This window comes from Macaca thibetana, chromosome 8 (assembly GCF_024542745.1).
Source record: "Macaca thibetana thibetana isolate TM-01 chromosome 8, ASM2454274v1, whole genome shotgun sequence".
Lineage (NCBI taxonomy): Eukaryota > Metazoa > Chordata > Mammalia > Primates > Cercopithecidae > Macaca > Macaca thibetana.
Genome location: NC_065585.1, coordinates 22,849,266 through 22,866,889, shown reverse-complemented (window position 1 = coordinate 22,866,889; position 17,624 = coordinate 22,849,266).

Below are 17,624 nucleotides of genomic sequence, written 5' to 3'. Positions count from 1 at the left end.
CACTTCAAGGATCCTGCTGGGAAGGATAAAGACCCTAAACTTGACCTTTTTGACTTAGACATTTTTCATGGCTCACAAAATATGTTGTATGTAGTCAATCTTCAATACTTAATATAAACTGATACTATGACTATTTGTTTCAGAGGTTTCCTGAGAATAAAAATAAATGTATAATGTCTTTTTTTCTAGCATGAACACGTTTTCTTCTTGTGTTGTGATTCCTTGCTTTTTGACTGGCTAAACCTTATCGCTCTGGACTCTATATCCACAATTTTGTCTGTTTCTCACTCAATCTTATAAGGGTGTTGCTGTTTTTTTAAGAACACAACTAAATGTGACACTTCATGATAGGTTTTCCAAGCATGTGACACTCCTATTCTGCACTCACTTCTAAGAATAGCACTCCAATCTGCTGTTTTATATCTTTATTCCCACCAGAATCTATGGAATATAAGGGCAGGAGCAGTCTCTCTCTTAATCTCTGCTATAATTCCAGGGTCTAGAAAACCACCTGGAACTTAGTGGTCTCCCAGGTACAGCATTAAAACAAATCAAATTTCTTACCAAATACTTAGTTTTTCCTCCCAGCAACACATCTTCTAATACTATTTTCTGCCTTCGGTTGTGTGTGAACTTAATGTTTTTATTTACATTTTTCATTGGGATTTAGCGTGTGATAAATAGCCACTCAAATCATTGTAACAATCTATATTTATGGCAAGGTAAATGACCAGAACACCAGTAAGTGGCTACTTTGCCAACAGGTGAGTTTCATCCTTTAATCTTCAAGTAATTCAAAGATAATAACTAAGCAATCTATTTGTTAAGAACAATGACATGCTGAAGGCCAGTAGTATATTTTCAACAAGTAAAAAGTGGTTTGGAAAGTGTCAAATAAATAACACAGATTGGGTAAAGATGTATCATTCCAAAGAAGGAGTAATGCCTAAAGTCAGCAATGATAGACTTTCAGAAGTTAAGAAGGTAAATTAGAGGCTTTATTTAAAAGTAAGAAAGCAGAGGAAATTACAGTAACATCCTGGTAATAGGATCGAAATTGGTAAATATGCAAAGGTAGGTGTCATCAAGGTAAGAGATGAAGAGCATAGAGGCATAAATTGGTTGCACAACACTCATTTGAGGGTATAATGTAAAGAAAGGTAAAAATGCTCAGATTCTGAAAGATTTTGGAGGGCAGGCCAAGGAGATTTTATTTTCTTCTTGGGTCATAGGATATTAAAAGTGTTATTGATATTTTCTGTGATATGATGGAACTGGATTTACAAAGAAAGACTTGTCAACTCAAGAAAGGAAACTAGACTATGAAATAAGAAATACACAAAAACTACAGCAATAACAAACAAGAGAGGAAACTGCAATGTTGTAGGTATTTGGATATAGAATTATAATAAGTGATAATAAAACATTCAAAAATGTTTATAAAGGGAGTCTGTATATCTCAATTCTATAAGTTAAGAAAAGAATTAACATGGTAGAACCTTGAAAAATTATGGCGCAACCCTGCTCCCCCTTTTTAAATATAAGCACAAAGACTGTTTTGTAAACATTTCAAACCAACAGATCGTTACTCAATGCTTACAATTTACCAGGTGTTGACTGACTTTTGTTATTCTAATACAACACCTGTTGACAAGTAGCTTATGTATTCTTAGGAAATATGAGCATTTTTTAAGAGTAATTTTACCTAGTCTGATAAATGCTGCAATTGAGGTAAGCAAGAGATGCTGTAGGGTCATATGTGGGAGGTCTAGAGAAGACTTCCTGTCTAATGGTGTACTGCACTGTATTTTGTTTCTTTAATGTTTTACTAACTCAATTTGTTATTCCTTAGATTGGACCAGAAATCACTGTTGCTATGTTTCCTCCAATTATTGGATTTCTGAGAACTTGTTAATTTGCCCCAATCTTTTAAGTTAACTGTACATTAAGATTCATTATGTCAATATCCCTGGGCACAATAACTGGCAATAACATTATACTTCATAAGTAGTTACTTACAGTCCTCTTTGCCTCTAGTTGACTAAATGAAGCAGTCTTCATTTGATTGCCTATTGAAATTCTTATTATCTCTTTCAGTTGTAGAATGGATTCCAAGAAAATATCTGCCCAAAATTACAACAGTTATTTCACTGTTGATGAGTAGTGGCCAGATTTCACTGGCTGGATTGGTTTTTGTCTTTTGAGAATAGCACATCCTTCAGTTCATAACTCTATGCCATATTTTGCCCTTTTTCCCTGTGGTATGTTTAATTTTATTTTATATTTGTGTTAGTTTATGGGACCCTAGGAACTGAAGATTTGTCATGTCATTCTGGTTACGTATTACTCTGTAATAAACTTAGTGAGTAAAAGAATAACGATTTTTTTCTCTCTCATTTCTGTAGTTTGACTCTGCTGGGCAATTTTTCTCGTGATGCAGTTAGATGATGGCTGGGCTGCACCTGACCCAGTGTACTGAAAGATAAACTGTCACATGTGCTACCACGAAAACAACCTTTAGGCATATAAGACCTTCCTTTGGTTGACATACTAGAAGACCCTTCCGTGATAGGAAAAAAGCTAATTTTTAAATTAATCTTGTTGAGATTATTCTATTTAATAACATGCTGAATATCAAAACAAAATTGATAAGAGAGTCAAATGAGATGATCAAATGGAAGTATTTTGAAATAAACCAAGATTAGGAGAAGAAATCCTATTAGAATTTCTATGTGAGTAGGAAAGTGAGGAGACTTAAGAGGGATTTCCAGTAAAATACTTTTGCATTCTTGGGATGCATCTACATTGCCCGAATTATGTAATACTAGATTTGTTTTATATCACTTAATTATCTAGTGGGTTCTCCAACTTTTCATTTATTTATTTCTTCCTGTTATTTTTAATTTTCTGTTTATTATGTATCAAATTTCTCATAGTGATTTTTAAGTCCTGGTGAGCTAACTCCAACATCTGTATCAAACATGACGCTGTGTATGGCGTTTGGATTTTTCATTTTCAGTCATATGGGCCTGTTTCCTCAACATGCCTAGTACATTTTAAAAATCAAATTAGCAACATTGTGCATAAAAATTGAAAAGGCTCTGTGCAATGCCACCTACCTCTCAAGAGGGTTTACACTTCCCTCTGCTGGCCAGGTAGAGTGGCAACTGTTTATTGTAATCCAGGTATGTGGCAAGGCTCAGTCTACCTCTGAAATACGTCTGAGAATTTATTGTGTGCTGTTTTTTTTTTTTTTTTTTTAAATGAGGGCCTTATGTAATCTCTATAATATCTCTCCTTATTGTGCCCTAATTTTTAATTTAGTTTTCTAAGACTACTCTGCTCTGTTTTTCAGATACTATCTGTTTTGTGTTTAGCTTCCCATACCACTTGATATGTAGCAATCACTATGAGGAGAAAAAATGCCATATTCTTGAAACCCCCTTGCTATGGTAAAAGTTCTAGTACTTTTACTCCGGGTTTCTGCATAAGCCCAGAATTGGAAGGTCTTATATTTTGTTTTATAAATGAACAGAATATATAATACATATGTTCTGTCAGAGCATAGCATTTATTGCCAAAGAACTTGAGAGAGGCAAACACCTAGAAAAGCCTTATTGAGGAAGTAGATATTCTGCGTAGTTGCAACCTGGATAGAGAATACATGCCAAATTGTGCAGATTGAGAAGAGCTGCACCATTTAAAGGGAGTTTTCTGACTTAGTCTGGGTTCCTCTTGAAATAGATTCTAGGACAATGATCTATGGTGCAAGTTTTTCTTTTCTTTTTTTTTTTTTAAATTTGGGATGTGACCCAAGGGATCATGAATAGGAAAGTGGATAGGGAAAAAAATATATCGGGTGTACAAATCAGCAGGGTACTAATGTAGAATCTGAGGTTCAATCTCCCTGGGGTCTTCTGGGAGACTGCGTTAGCATGCCTCAGAGTTGTGCCCCCTAAGTCGCACAAAGATGGAGGATGCTTTTCCTAAGGTGGTTAACTTCCTGGCACTTCCAATCTGTCCCATGAAAACACTGACTTTACTACTGTGGTCAGAGAAAACCCTTTGGCAGTAGACATAGATACTTATACTTAGAAACCACTAGAATGTATGAGAACACTGGGTAACAAAGGAATAGGCTAGGCACTTATATCATCTACTGCAATATTCCAGATGACATGAAGGCTACCTTGAGGGTTTTATACTAGCTAATACAAGAAGTAAAATGAATGGTGCAGCATGTTTCCAGTAGTAGCAGAAATAAAAAGTGAACGTTCAGAGATAGATACACTAAAAGTAATGTAGGAAAAGAGTAAATTGGATGATGTACAGAGACCAAAATTTTATGTAAAATCACATAGTTTTGAAAAGATTTAAATTACAGGTTAAGAAATTTGGGTAGTAACCTGTGTACAGCAGGGCATAATTGAGTTACTGATATTTCATGAGGCATGATAAAATATTTATTTAGAAAAATAGCATGCCAGGAGTAAGAAAAGGAGAATGGAGAAATGTGCATTAACATGGTACAAATACATTAACTGCTATCTTAGTTCATTTAGGCTGCTAAAATAAAATATCACAAGCTGGGTGGCTTAGAAACAGGAATTTATTTCTCACAGTACTGGATACTGGAAAGTCTAAAATCAAGAGGCCTTCAGAGTCAGTGTCTGGTGAGGGCTCACTGGTACACAGAAGGCCTCTTTTCCTCTGTCTTCATATGGCAGAAGGAACGAGCTAGCTCTCTGGGGTGTCTTTCATGAAGGTTCCAGTCCCATTCATGATCTCTACTCTCATGACCTGATCACCTTCCAAACGCTCCACTTCCTAATACTATCACCTTGGGACTTAGGATTTCAACATAGGACTCTGGGGGATGACACAAACATTCAGACCATAGCAACTGGTTAGTCAAATATTTTCAAAGTGAAAAGACTGAAATGCTGTAAAAAATAAAATGAACAGATAAAGGAAATACAACTGAAGAAAAAGGAATGGAAGGTCTCATTATGGAGGATGGTGAAAGAGATTATGGTACCTGATAAAAGTTAGAGTGAAGCTAGCAACAAGGTTGGAAAAATTTTATGGATAAAGATTTGTTTGAAAAGAGTCAGTCGGATGAATCATCATTGAAAGCTTATTATTGTCCAGACATAGCTAGCTACGGTAGCTTTCCCTTATCAGGTGATACATTCCAAGATCAACAGTGGATGCCTGAAACCATGGATAGTGACAAACTAACTATACTGAGTTTTTTTCCCTATACAAAAATACATACCTCTGATAAAGTTTAATTTATAAGTTAGGCACAGTAAGACATTAGCAACAATAATAATATAAAGGAACAATTATAACAATATACCAGCATCACGACTCTTGCACTTTGGGGGCATTATTAAGAACAATGAGAGTTACTTGAACATAAGCACTGTGCTGTCTCAACAGTGGATCCGGTAACCCACATGGCTACTAAATGACTAATGGGCAGATAGAGTATAAAGTGCAAAGACACTGGACAAAGGGATGATTCACATCGCTGCTGGATGGAAGAGGATGGCATGAGATTTCATCATGCTAATTAGAATGACACACAATTTAGAACTTATGAATTATTTCTGGAATTTTCTATATATTTTCAGACCATGGTTGACCTCAGATGACTGAGAGCATGGACAGTAAAACTATACATAAGGGGCCAACACTATACTGATATTTGTATGACATATAAAAACTATCTTGATTATTCAAAACTCACAATCTTTTTGGAGAAACGACATTTATTAGAATTTTTCCATATGTTGGTGTAATTACAAAGAGTAAGAGAGAACAGAAAATAAAGCAGATATCTCTCAAACTAGAAGTTCTCAGGATAATTTATACAATTGTACATTGTTACAATGGCATATAAACTATGTTTTTAGGTCATTTACTTACTCAACTGGTTTTCTCCCACATTTGGTTGGAAACCCAAGTTGTTGATTTTTTTTTCCTGTTCTTGGGACTCAGGCACTTACTCAGTTTTGCTCTAACCTTCAGTTTACTGTGTAATAAGTTTTCTTTTGTCAACATTATTGGGGACAATATATAGCATTTATCTTGTACTCCAAGGTTGACTTAATTCTTATCCTTTCTCACCTAATCTGGTCAAAGTATTTAGTACACCTTTTACGTGATGATCTGTTGATACTTTTCTTAAGTTGTAGAATGCATTCCAATCAATGCCAGACCCATGATGCTGACAGTAACATCTCTGCCTATGAGCTCTGGCTAGGTGTTGCTGGCTGGACTGGCTTATGTTTTCGGGCACTGGCACATGCAACAATTTCTTATTTCTGTGCCCAACTTTGTTTTCTTTCTGTTTTTCTGATAGGAAGAATTTTTTGTTTTCCTTGTGCAGATTAGGTGCTGAAACTTTAATAAACAGAGATGACTGGTCACTCTTCATCTCTATTAGAATTTTTTAAAAGCACAGGAAAGGACTCAATGTATAAATCTAAAAAATTTAAGCAATGCTATAAATTAAACATTAAGTCAATTAAATCAATTTAATTTAGCTTGAGTTCCTCACTCATACACATACCCCACCACACATACACACACACACATACACACACACACACACACACACACACACACACTCAGAGAAATAATTAATAGGCAGCATGTTTCTTACAGAAAAAGAAAAGTGGGATTAAACGGGCAATGACCATAATTTGGAGGAACTGAAACTTGCGAGAAATATGCTGGAACTTCATTAAGGACAAGATAGGAAGAGCTTTACAATATAAAGGTGGCAGTAGTTTCTGAAATGTGGGGAAAAATCAAGGCAATAGTTTATCTAACATTAGTAACTTCTTTCTCACTCATATGGTTTGGCTTTGCGTCCTCGCCCAAATCTCATCTTGTAGCTCCCGTAATTCCCATGTGTTATGGGAGACACCTGGTGGGAAATGATTGAATTATGGGGGTGGGTTTTTCCTGTGCTGTTCTCATGATAGTGAATGGGTGTCACGAGATCTTATGTCCTTAAAAATAGGAGTTGCCCTGCACAAGCTCTCTTTTTGCCTGCTGCCATCCACATAAGATATAACTTGCTCCTCTGTGCCTTCTGCCATGATTGCAAGGCCTCTCCAGTCATGTGGGACTGTAAGTTCAATAAACCTCTTTCTTTTGTAAATGGCCTAGTCTTGGGTATGTCTTTATCAGCAGCACAAAAACAGACTAATACAGTAAATTGGTACCAGGAGTGGGGCACTGCTGAAAAGGTATCAGAAAATGTGGAAGCCACTTTGAAACTGGGTGACAGGCAGGGGTTAGAACAGTTTGGAGGGCTCAGAAGATAGGAAAATGTAGGAAAGTTTGGAACTCCCTAGACATTTGTTGAATGGCTTTGACCAAAATGCTAATAATGATATGGACAATGAAATCCAGGCTGAGGTGGTCTCAGATGGAGATGAGGAACTTGTTGGGAACTGGAGCAAAGGTGATTCTTACGTTTTAGCAAAGAGACTGGCAGCATTTTGCCCTTGCCTTAGAGATTTGTGGAACTTTGAGAGAGATGAGTTAGGGTATCTGGTGGAAGAAATTTCTAATCAGTAAAGCATTCAAGAGGTGATCTGGGTGCTGTTAAGGGGATTCAAGAGGTGATTTGGGTGCTGTTAAGGGCATTCAAGAGGTGATTTGGGTGCTGTTAAGGGCATTCAAGAGGTGATTTGGGTGCTGTTAAGGGCATAAAATCTTGGAAATTTTGCAGCCTGACGATGCAATAGAAAAGAAAATCTCATTTTCTGAGGAGAAATTTAAGCCGGCTACAGACATTTGTATAAGTAGTGAGGAGCCTAATGTTAACCACCAAGACGATGAGGACAATGTCTCCAGGGCATCTCAGAGACCTTTGCAGCAGCCATTCTGATCACAGGTCCAGAGGACTAGGAGGAAAAAGTGGTTTTGTGGGCGGGACCCAGGGTCCCAGTGCTGTGTGCAGCCTAGGGACTTGGTGCCTTGCATCCCAGCCGCTCCAGCCATTTCCGAAAGGGGCCAACTCAGAGCTTGGGACATGGCTTCAGAGGGTGCAAGCCTCAAGCCTTGGCAGCTTCCACATGGTGCTGAGCCCGTGAGTGCACAGAAGTCAAGCATTGAGATTTGGGAACCTCCACCTAGATTTCAGAAGATGTGTGAAAACACCTGGATGCCCAGGCAGAAGTTTGCTGTAGGAGCAGAGTCCTCATGGAGAACCTCTACTAGGGCAGTGCAGAAGAGAAATGTGAGGTGGAAGCCCCCACACAGAGTCCCCACTGGGGCACTGCCTAGTGGAGCTGTGAGAAGAGGGTCACCATCCTCTAGACCCCATAATGGTAGATCCACTGACAGCTTGTACCATGTGCTAGGTAAAGCTGCAGGCACTCAATGACAGCCCATCAAGTCAGCTAGGAAGGAGACTGTACCCTGCAAAGCCAGAGGGGCAGAGCTGCCCAAGACTATGGGAAGCTACCTCTTGCATCAGCGTGACCTGGATATGAGACCTGGAGACAAAGGAGATCATTTTGGAGCTTTAAGATTTGACTATCCCACTGAATTTTGGACTTGCATGGGGCCTGTAGCCCCTTCATTTTAGTCAATTTCTCCCATTTGGAATGGCTGTACTTACCCAATGCCTGTACCCTGATTGTATCTAGGAAGTAACTAACTTGCTTTTCATATTACAGGCTCATAGGCAGAAAGGACTTGCTTTGTCTTGGATGACACTTTGGACTGTGGACTTTTGAGTTAGTGCTGAAATGAGTTGAGCCTTTGGGGGACTATTGGGAAGGCATAATTAATTTTGAAATGTAAAGATATGAGATTTGGGAGGGGCCATGGGTGGAATGATGTGGTTTAGCTCTGTGTCCCCAACCCAATCTCATCTTGTAGCTCCCATAATTCCCATGTGTTGTGGGAGGGACCTAGTGGGAGATGAATGAATTATGGGGGCAGATTTCTCCCATGCTGTTCTTGTGATAGTGAATGGGTCTCATGAGATCTGATGGTTTTAAAAACAGGAGTTGCACTGCACATGCTCCCTTTTTGCCTGCTGCCATCCACGTGAGATGTGACTTGCTCCTCCTTGGCTTCTGCCGTGACTGTGAGACCTCCCCAGCCATGTGGGACTATAATTCCAATAAACCTCTTTTGTAAATTGCCCAGTCTTGGGTATGTGTTTATCAGCAGCATGAAAACAGAGTAATACACTCACTCTCTCCGAAAAATTAAAAATCCAAACATCAGAAATGCTGCTTCCAAATATAAGAATAAGAGGAATAAAAAATGAATTATCAATAAAATAAAATAAAATAAAATGTAGGTAAGTTAACTGTTGAGGGAGAAAAAAATGACCTTAGTTCTCTCCAGAGTCATTCCTGCTAAGTTGGAAAGCTCAGGGTGTTCTGCAGAAGTCTCACCACTAAGGGAATCAAGGTCTCTGTAACTTCTTATCCTGTTTGGGATGGGCCTCCTACTCCATTTCACCGTCTTTGCCTCTCCTCAGAAAGGACATCAGAGTCTGCCCTTTGTATCCAGCAAGTTGGGTAAAGCATTAAAGAAAATGAAGAAAATGACTCATTTAAGAGGAAGTAAAGATGTTAGAAAGAATCTGCATATTGAAATAAGACAAAAATAGTGATGCTTTAGAGTTTCTTCATTATCAATAAGAAAATAAATAAAAATAAGTTGTGTGACCAATAGTCAAAGGATAAAAGCCACAAAAACCAAAAATATCAAGTCAAAATACAGACAATGATACTGAGCTTTTTTGGCCATGTGATGAATCCTATTAGGAAACAAGGGAAAATGCTATGCTATTAGTACACTACTAAAGATAGCCTGGCTGAAGTGGTATTTATTGTATGTGACAAGACAATTATACAATGTAGACTTATTAAAAATGAAATTGGAGTCACTTATCAGTTCAGGAAAGCTCCCTTGGAAGTTAGGTGATGGCACTGGTTTTATTAACACCAGTATCTGTCATTTTTTCTCCCAATATTTCATATGGTCTTTCCTCTCAATTGTCTTTCTTGTTTCATAATTTTAAGGGGACACCTTAGTAAAAGCCTGCCTATGCTGCTAAATGGCAAAGATACTAAGAGAGGAATCACCACTGATAGAAAAGATTTTGTAATCATTTTTAACTAGTGAGCTGGTAACTGAATAACTGATGACAAAAGCTAAGGCAATGATAATTGAAGAACATGATTCAGTGAAATTACAGTCTATATTTCAATCTGATCCTTAGTGAATACATTAAATATACAGGATAACTCCAGTGTGAAGCCACAGGCAATCTGCATAATGTTTCTACCATTGCTTGCACATCTCAGTTGGGCTTGGTTCTACCACATGAAATTATTGCAGCTAAATATTAAAAAAGTAAAACATTTGAAGAAGGCCAGTTTTCTTCCTTCTACTCCCAGTAGAACTGGTATGTGGCACTTTCTGGATATTTTTGGGGAAAATGAATGGATGAAAATGGAATCAGTGAGCTAAGACTTGGAAATATTCTCAACTCAAAGAAATCACGCTAGAGTATAATAAACATTGTGCCAGGTACCAAGTATACAGCTATGACTAATTGTGCTCAGAAACTCACATATACATGAAACAATATATAACACAGTAATATAAGGAAGGTATAAACAAGGAGCCATAGGAAGACCCAGAAAATAATTCCTTTGAAGAAGTTAGTTTGTGGAAGAAACTTTGTATTATAAAAGATTTTATTTGTATTTGCCGTTTAACCTCATTTAGTCTTAAATTTCTCCCCCATAAAATGGGAGTAATATTAATAATTGCCTAACTTTCACACAGGATTTGCAAATAACTCAAGATGAAAACTGAAAATTCTTCATAATGTGGAAAGAACTACACTCATTTCCAATTGTATTCACATGTTGTTCTAGCAAAGAAATTATACTTATTTTGTTCTCAAGTAGGATTATGAAATGATGTGGAGGAGAATATGAAATAATTTTGAGGTAATGTGAGTCAAGGAATGCTTGTTACAGTTTTTTTCTCATTAGTGTTTTCAATGTGTGTTTCAAATTACTTTCACTTTGAAGGTTTTGCAATCCATAATGAAGAAAGAACTTGCTTCTTTCAGTTTCAAGGAAAAAAATCATTGTCAATTCCTCGTGTGCAGCATAATGTTTTTCCTGAAGTTTGTCTTCTCTCTTTATTCTGCGACTTTTAGATAATATTACCAGAACCACACTAACTACATAGGTTCAATAAACTCAGTTTTATTGAGAAGTAGAAAAGTATGTAATTTTAAAAATAAAAATAAACTCTCGACCTAGTTTTTTTTGTTGTTGTTGAGACGGACTCTCGCACTGCCGCCCAGGCTGGAGTGCAGTGGCGCGATCTCAGCTCACTGCAAGCTCTGCCTCCTGGGTTCATGCCACTCTCCTGCCTCAGCCTCCCGAGTAGCTGGGACTACAGGCGCCAGCTATGAAGCCCGGATTTTTTTTTTTTTTTTTTTTTGGTACTTTTAGTAGAGACGGGGTTTCATTGCGTTTGCCAGGATGGTCTCGATCTCCTGACCTTGTGATCTGCCTGCCTCAGCCTCCAAAAGTGCTGGGATTACAGGCGTGAGCCACTGCGAGTACATGTATTTTACAGAGAGATGGGGAAAGATGAACTAACAGAAACCTGTTTCACTGAAGACTATAATAGAAGTAATTGATAGCACATTTTAGGAAAGAAGACCAACTCTATTTACATTAGGAAGCAACATTCCATAATGAATAATAATATCATGTTTTGAGTCACAGGATGATACTAAACTTCTTGCTACAACACTTAGTAACTATGATAGTGGGTAATTTGTTTATTCTCTTTAATTATAAAATTGTGATAATACTTCAAAATGTTATTTTACAGTTTACATTTATAACCTTCAACAGATACTTATTTGGCACCTATTTGTTCATTATTCTTCTAGGCACAGTACATCCAGCAATGCACAACATAGATAAAGCCTCTGCTGTCACTAGACATTCTTTCTAGAAGGGGAAAGTAAAAAGCAAATAAACACTTATTAGATGCTGCAAACATCACGATGTAAAATAAGTCCTGGTGAAATTATAGAGATGAAAAACAGATCAGTGGTTGTCAGGGATTTGAAGAGAAGGGAGGATTAATTAGGTGAAGCATAACATTTTAATTTTGGAACTGAAAATCCCTGAGATAATACTTGTCTTCACCAAAAAACTTGTCTTCAACAAAAAGCATTTGGCACAAATGTGTTTGTCTTTCTCATATCATTTGAACTTTGTATTTGTAAAGGAGAAGGTAATATGTTTTTGACTTTGGTGTTACGTATTTGTATTCTAAGCATGGTGTATCCATAATGAAATAACATGATAAATATTTAAAGTGTAGAAAATAATAATAATGTATCATTATTGAATTAGAATGAATTAGAATGATTATTGAATTAGAATGAAAATGTCCTTTCATCCTCTATTATCTTTCAGAGATTTTATGCAATTTTTTTCCCCCTTTTTTGGTCTGATATTTGACTCAAAATTTAGGGAGTGATACATTTTTCTCTCAGGCTCTACTCGGAGTTGTGGGCTTCCCAACCAAATGTCTTATTTTTTGCAATGAGAGTCCTCAAATGTGTTAATAGTTTGTCCCTTTTTTACCTTAGCTACACATTCATTCCCCAAGCTAAGAATGGCAGTTTGGGGAGGATGTTTATCACAGTATGTAAAAATTTGTTAAATGGTGTTTGATGTACTGGTCATTCTAATATGACGACAATAACTTCACTGTAGCTTGGTGGTATGCTCTAGTATTTTAACATCAAGTGCTAATAAAAGAGTAGGATTTAATGTACATTATATTTAATTGAACTGGTTATCAATAAATATATTATAAAATAATGTAATATATCAGTTATATCATATAATGTAATAAATTTTAAGTTATATAGTAGATAGATTATATAATATAGTTGACATAAAAATGTTTTACATATAAATTGATATTAAAATACATTGGTTTATATATAAAAATTGATATATAATACACATAATTTAATTACTATGTATGTATTAAATAGATGGTATTGAAATAAGAAAAACTAATGTTTATTTCCCTTCAAGAAATATTTATTCATTATTCACAACATCACAAATATCAGGATGTGGGGCTGGGCTTTAGAAAAAATAGATACATTTTATAGTTTTTCTGCCATGCAGGGGCTTACTTTGTGTAAGGGAAGTGCATAAAACATCATTAAATGTAAATTGGCTAATACTAACAGATTTGATCTGGGTTCTCTGAGAATACATAGAGTCATCTTTTCCTATCAGTGGTGTAATAGAGTTCCCAGATGAAAAAGACAAGAGAAAACAGCAAAAGACACTGAGCAGTGAGCTCTGCATAGAAGAGCGAGCAAGAAGTCACGGATAAGCTCTAGGTCTCCCATTGCCAGGTGATGGATGGTGGCACCATTCATTGAAGGGGAAAAGACAAAAGAAGGAGGTTTGGAAGAAGGATGATGAACTCACTTGGGGGCATGCTGAATTCAGGATGACTTTTGGTTAGGTTGGCTATTTAATTTGTCATCCAGACGGAAAGCAAAAGTGAAATGCCATTGATAATTATAGTACTTTAAAGGGTGGAATTTGGGACTATCCTGGAAACTGATCTATGTGACCCTCAGAGGAGACTCTCCAGCAAGAGTCACAAGGAGCAGTGAAATAGGCATTTAAGTTCATGGATGATTTGGAGTACAAATTTGGTGTTCCTGATAGTACTAGAAAAGATCGATGAAAATTATTAGAAAATTAAAAGCAGGATCCAAGCTGGGAAAGCCATCTGTAGATGGTGAAGAATGTACCAGTTGAGACAAAGAAACATAGTAGACAATATCAAAATCTTTAACACTTCAAAATAGTAAAAATCAAGAGCACAAATGGAGAGGTTGGTGTTGAAGATTAAAGATAATAACACAGGAAAGTATTTCCTCAATTTTTTCTGATAGACATGAAGTTGAAAGTGTACATCTGATATAAGGGAAGTTGATATATCTTTTGGAGCTTAAAGGGTATGGTAAATATCTGAATTTTGACTGAGACAAACAGGAACTGGGAGCTTAGGCTATTGAGGGGAAACTGTTAAATAATTTGGCTGTAACACAAGGATTTATTCAAAGAGAATATCTCCGAATTTCTCTAAGTCCCAGCTACTTTTATGCCATATTTCAGGAAAACACACAGTCAGTGGACTTTTTAAAATTTGGCATGGGCACCTAATCTTCTCCATGGTTTGAGAACATAAATCCGTTATCAGTAGGTATAGGAATTGCTTACCCCTTCACCTTTTCTCTTTGCAAAAACAAGTGAAATTGGAGAATATTTCTAATAGATGGTACTTTTAGAAGCATCAACACTCAAGTGAAGTTCTCTAAGGGAACATTCTAGATGCCTTGAGGCACATTGCAAAAATCATTGTATCCCTAATGCCTATCTATAGTCAGAGAGAATTTTTACTTCTTAGAAGACACAGGCCTTTAATTACATTCAAATTACATAAACATTGTATTAGCTATTCCTAGTAGCAGTTTATCTGGAGTTTGGTAGAGAATTTTTAAGTGGTTTCTATTTCAGACTCCCAGAAGTATAATATTGGGAAACCAACTTTTTGTATTAAAAACGTCAGAATAAGAGAATAACTTCACAGTTGCAAGAAATGTTAAGTGGAAACATATAACCCACAAAGAAGTAGGAAGTCAGATATTTATTGGACAAATTATCTTCCCTCAACACTTTTCCATCTCTTGGTTCCTTAGATAAAAAGTTAATCAGTTGGAAGAATTTTTTTTCAAAAGTTTCTTTGAACATGTTCTTCTAAAATATTAAACATGAGTTATTACATATTTAAATTTATGACAAAATCACCAAGCTAAATTTTAAAGCCAATACAATATCACCTACAAATTCACAATTAATATGGAATATGTTGAGGTGAATCCCAAACCTTCAGTTGTTATATATATGATAAATGTATCTATAATAATATAGATAGGTATCTTAAATGTTCTACAAGTTTGTGGCAAAACTTTTCAAAAAAACAGGTTGGCATAAAGAAAAAGTATTTTATTTTAAAACTCGAAAATCTGATAGAAGTAGGTATATTAATACAATATAGCAAATGTATGACTCCTATTAATTGTTAAGTGCATAAAGACTATAAAAGCTACAAGATTATTTAAGCTAAGACTTGGAATTTATCCTTAACTAGATATAATATCTTATGTTCTCAGTTTGATCATCATAACAAAAATGATTTGAAAGGATCTTTAGGTATAGCCAAAAAGAGAAGTCAGAGCTGGGCACTGTGGCTCACGCCTGTAATCCCACCACTCTGGGAAGCTGAGGTGGGTGGATTACATGAGGTCAGGAGTTCAAGACCAGCCTGGTCAACATGGCAAAACCCCATCTTTACTAAAAATACAAAATTTATCCAGGTGTGGTGGCGGGTGCCTGTAATCTCAGCTACTTGGGAGGCTGAGGCAGGAGAATCACTTGAACCCAGGAGGTGGAGCTTGCAGTGAGCCAAGATCACACCACTGCACTCCAACCTAGGCAACAGAGTGAGACTCAGTCTCCAAAAAAAAATAAAAATAAAAAAAAATAAAAAGGTCAGAACTAGAATAGAAGATAATGAAAACCAGATCAACAGACATAAGCTTCCAAAGTTCATAATCTTTACTAAATCCCTCATTCATGGAGAATGCTATAGAATATCTTCTGGTAAGGAGCATATAAATTCAGTAACTTTTTCTTAATTACAAAATACTAAGAGCTCTGAAATCAGGTACATTTTACCTATATTATTTATCAATAAAACCTGACCTGTCTGTAACTCATTTGAGGCAAATCCCTAAACTACTTAACAATTTTTAAAATGTTAATCCATCAGAACATGAAGAGTAAAACATTATTCTGATTAAATATTAAAATGAGATTATAAGAGTATTCTAGACCCTACTGGAGTATATAGTATATGCATTATATTACCTTTTATAGTAAAAAAATTATTGAATTCTAAAACCAATGTAGTACTGAGAACTTAAGCTATGGAATTATGGAACTCTATTATCGACTTCTCACGGCTATACAGGGATCCAGGGAGGTATGTGTTTTGAAGGTGTCTGTCTCGGGTATCTTTGAAAGAGAAAAATGCTGCTTTCTTACTCCCTTTTGTATATAAAATTTTCTGTCCAACTAATTAGGAACTCCTCATTTCTTGAATTAACATTTTATAATAATTAAATTGCATGCTGGAAAAACCTTGGTGTATTTTTGGAATAACCCAAGGCTTAAAATGTTACAGAAATGAATGTACTCCTTCTGTAATACTTACTAGGGGTATGATTATAGGAGAGGGACTTAATATCTTTTAATGTCAGTTTTCTTTTCGTTCTACTTGCACCAAGGAGGGACCTAGTTATATTTTGCATAATATGTAATACGTATCATCTCCCAGGCACAGGACCAAAACCAGAACACTAATAGCAAATTTTGGTTGAACACGTCGATGTGCCAGTCAACTTTCAAATATTTTGCACATATTATTCATTTAATCCTTACAAGAACTCTTAAATAGTACTGAAAAAGTTATTGTCATTATGTAAAAAATTAGTGTTTTTAATAATTATGCTAGGATAACTATAATAAACTGAGAGTGCCTGGAAAACCAAGGTATAAAAGCATCCTACCATATATATTACAAACGAAAGCAGAAAGCTCCTAAACTGTGAATGACAGACCTAAGATTTTAACCCAGACCGTCTGAGTTTTGAGACTTCACTTTTCATCATAGCACTAGAATATTACCAACACATTTAGTTAAAAGTCTTGTAAAAGGTAGTTTTTCTTTTTTTGAATATATAAAAGCAGTGATCCATATTCTTTTTATAAATATATAAAAATGGAGAACAAAGAAGTCTAAGTCAAAGATATAAGGCTATACTTCTTGGCTTTGAAACCACATCCATCTGGGAAAAATACATACACACATATACCATAATGAAGCTAAAGCACTTCACATGAGACTTGAACATTTTATACGTTTAAAAATTGTTAGTTCTCATCCCCTTTCCCAAGTTTGAATATTTCGTACAAGCTGGAAACTGTGTCTTATACCTCATAAGATTATGTCATAGATCTGCACTCAATTCATTCCTGGTTGCCTCCTGTGAATCTGTTAGCTCAGTTGTGATGGTTGAAGTAAAAACACTGTGGTCCTATGTCCACTCATCCAGACACGACTGTCTTTCGGCCAGCATTATCCATGGCTGACACATTAAAATCTGAGAATTGCCACTGGGTCTGGCAGAATCAACTGCATTACTCTGGCTTCTGGTTTGGACCCATTGGGATGAAGACCCTCGGCAGGCCTTCAGCTGTCACGTTTACAGTGTTGACTTCAGATTTGGAATGATCAAGCATTTATACATACCAATGGTGAGCAGAGATGGTCACTGACAAGTTATCCACAAGGTCACAAGGGGATGACAGTATATTTAAAAATATACAAAGGATAATATTCAGAATCTGAAGGCTCCCACTGTTGAC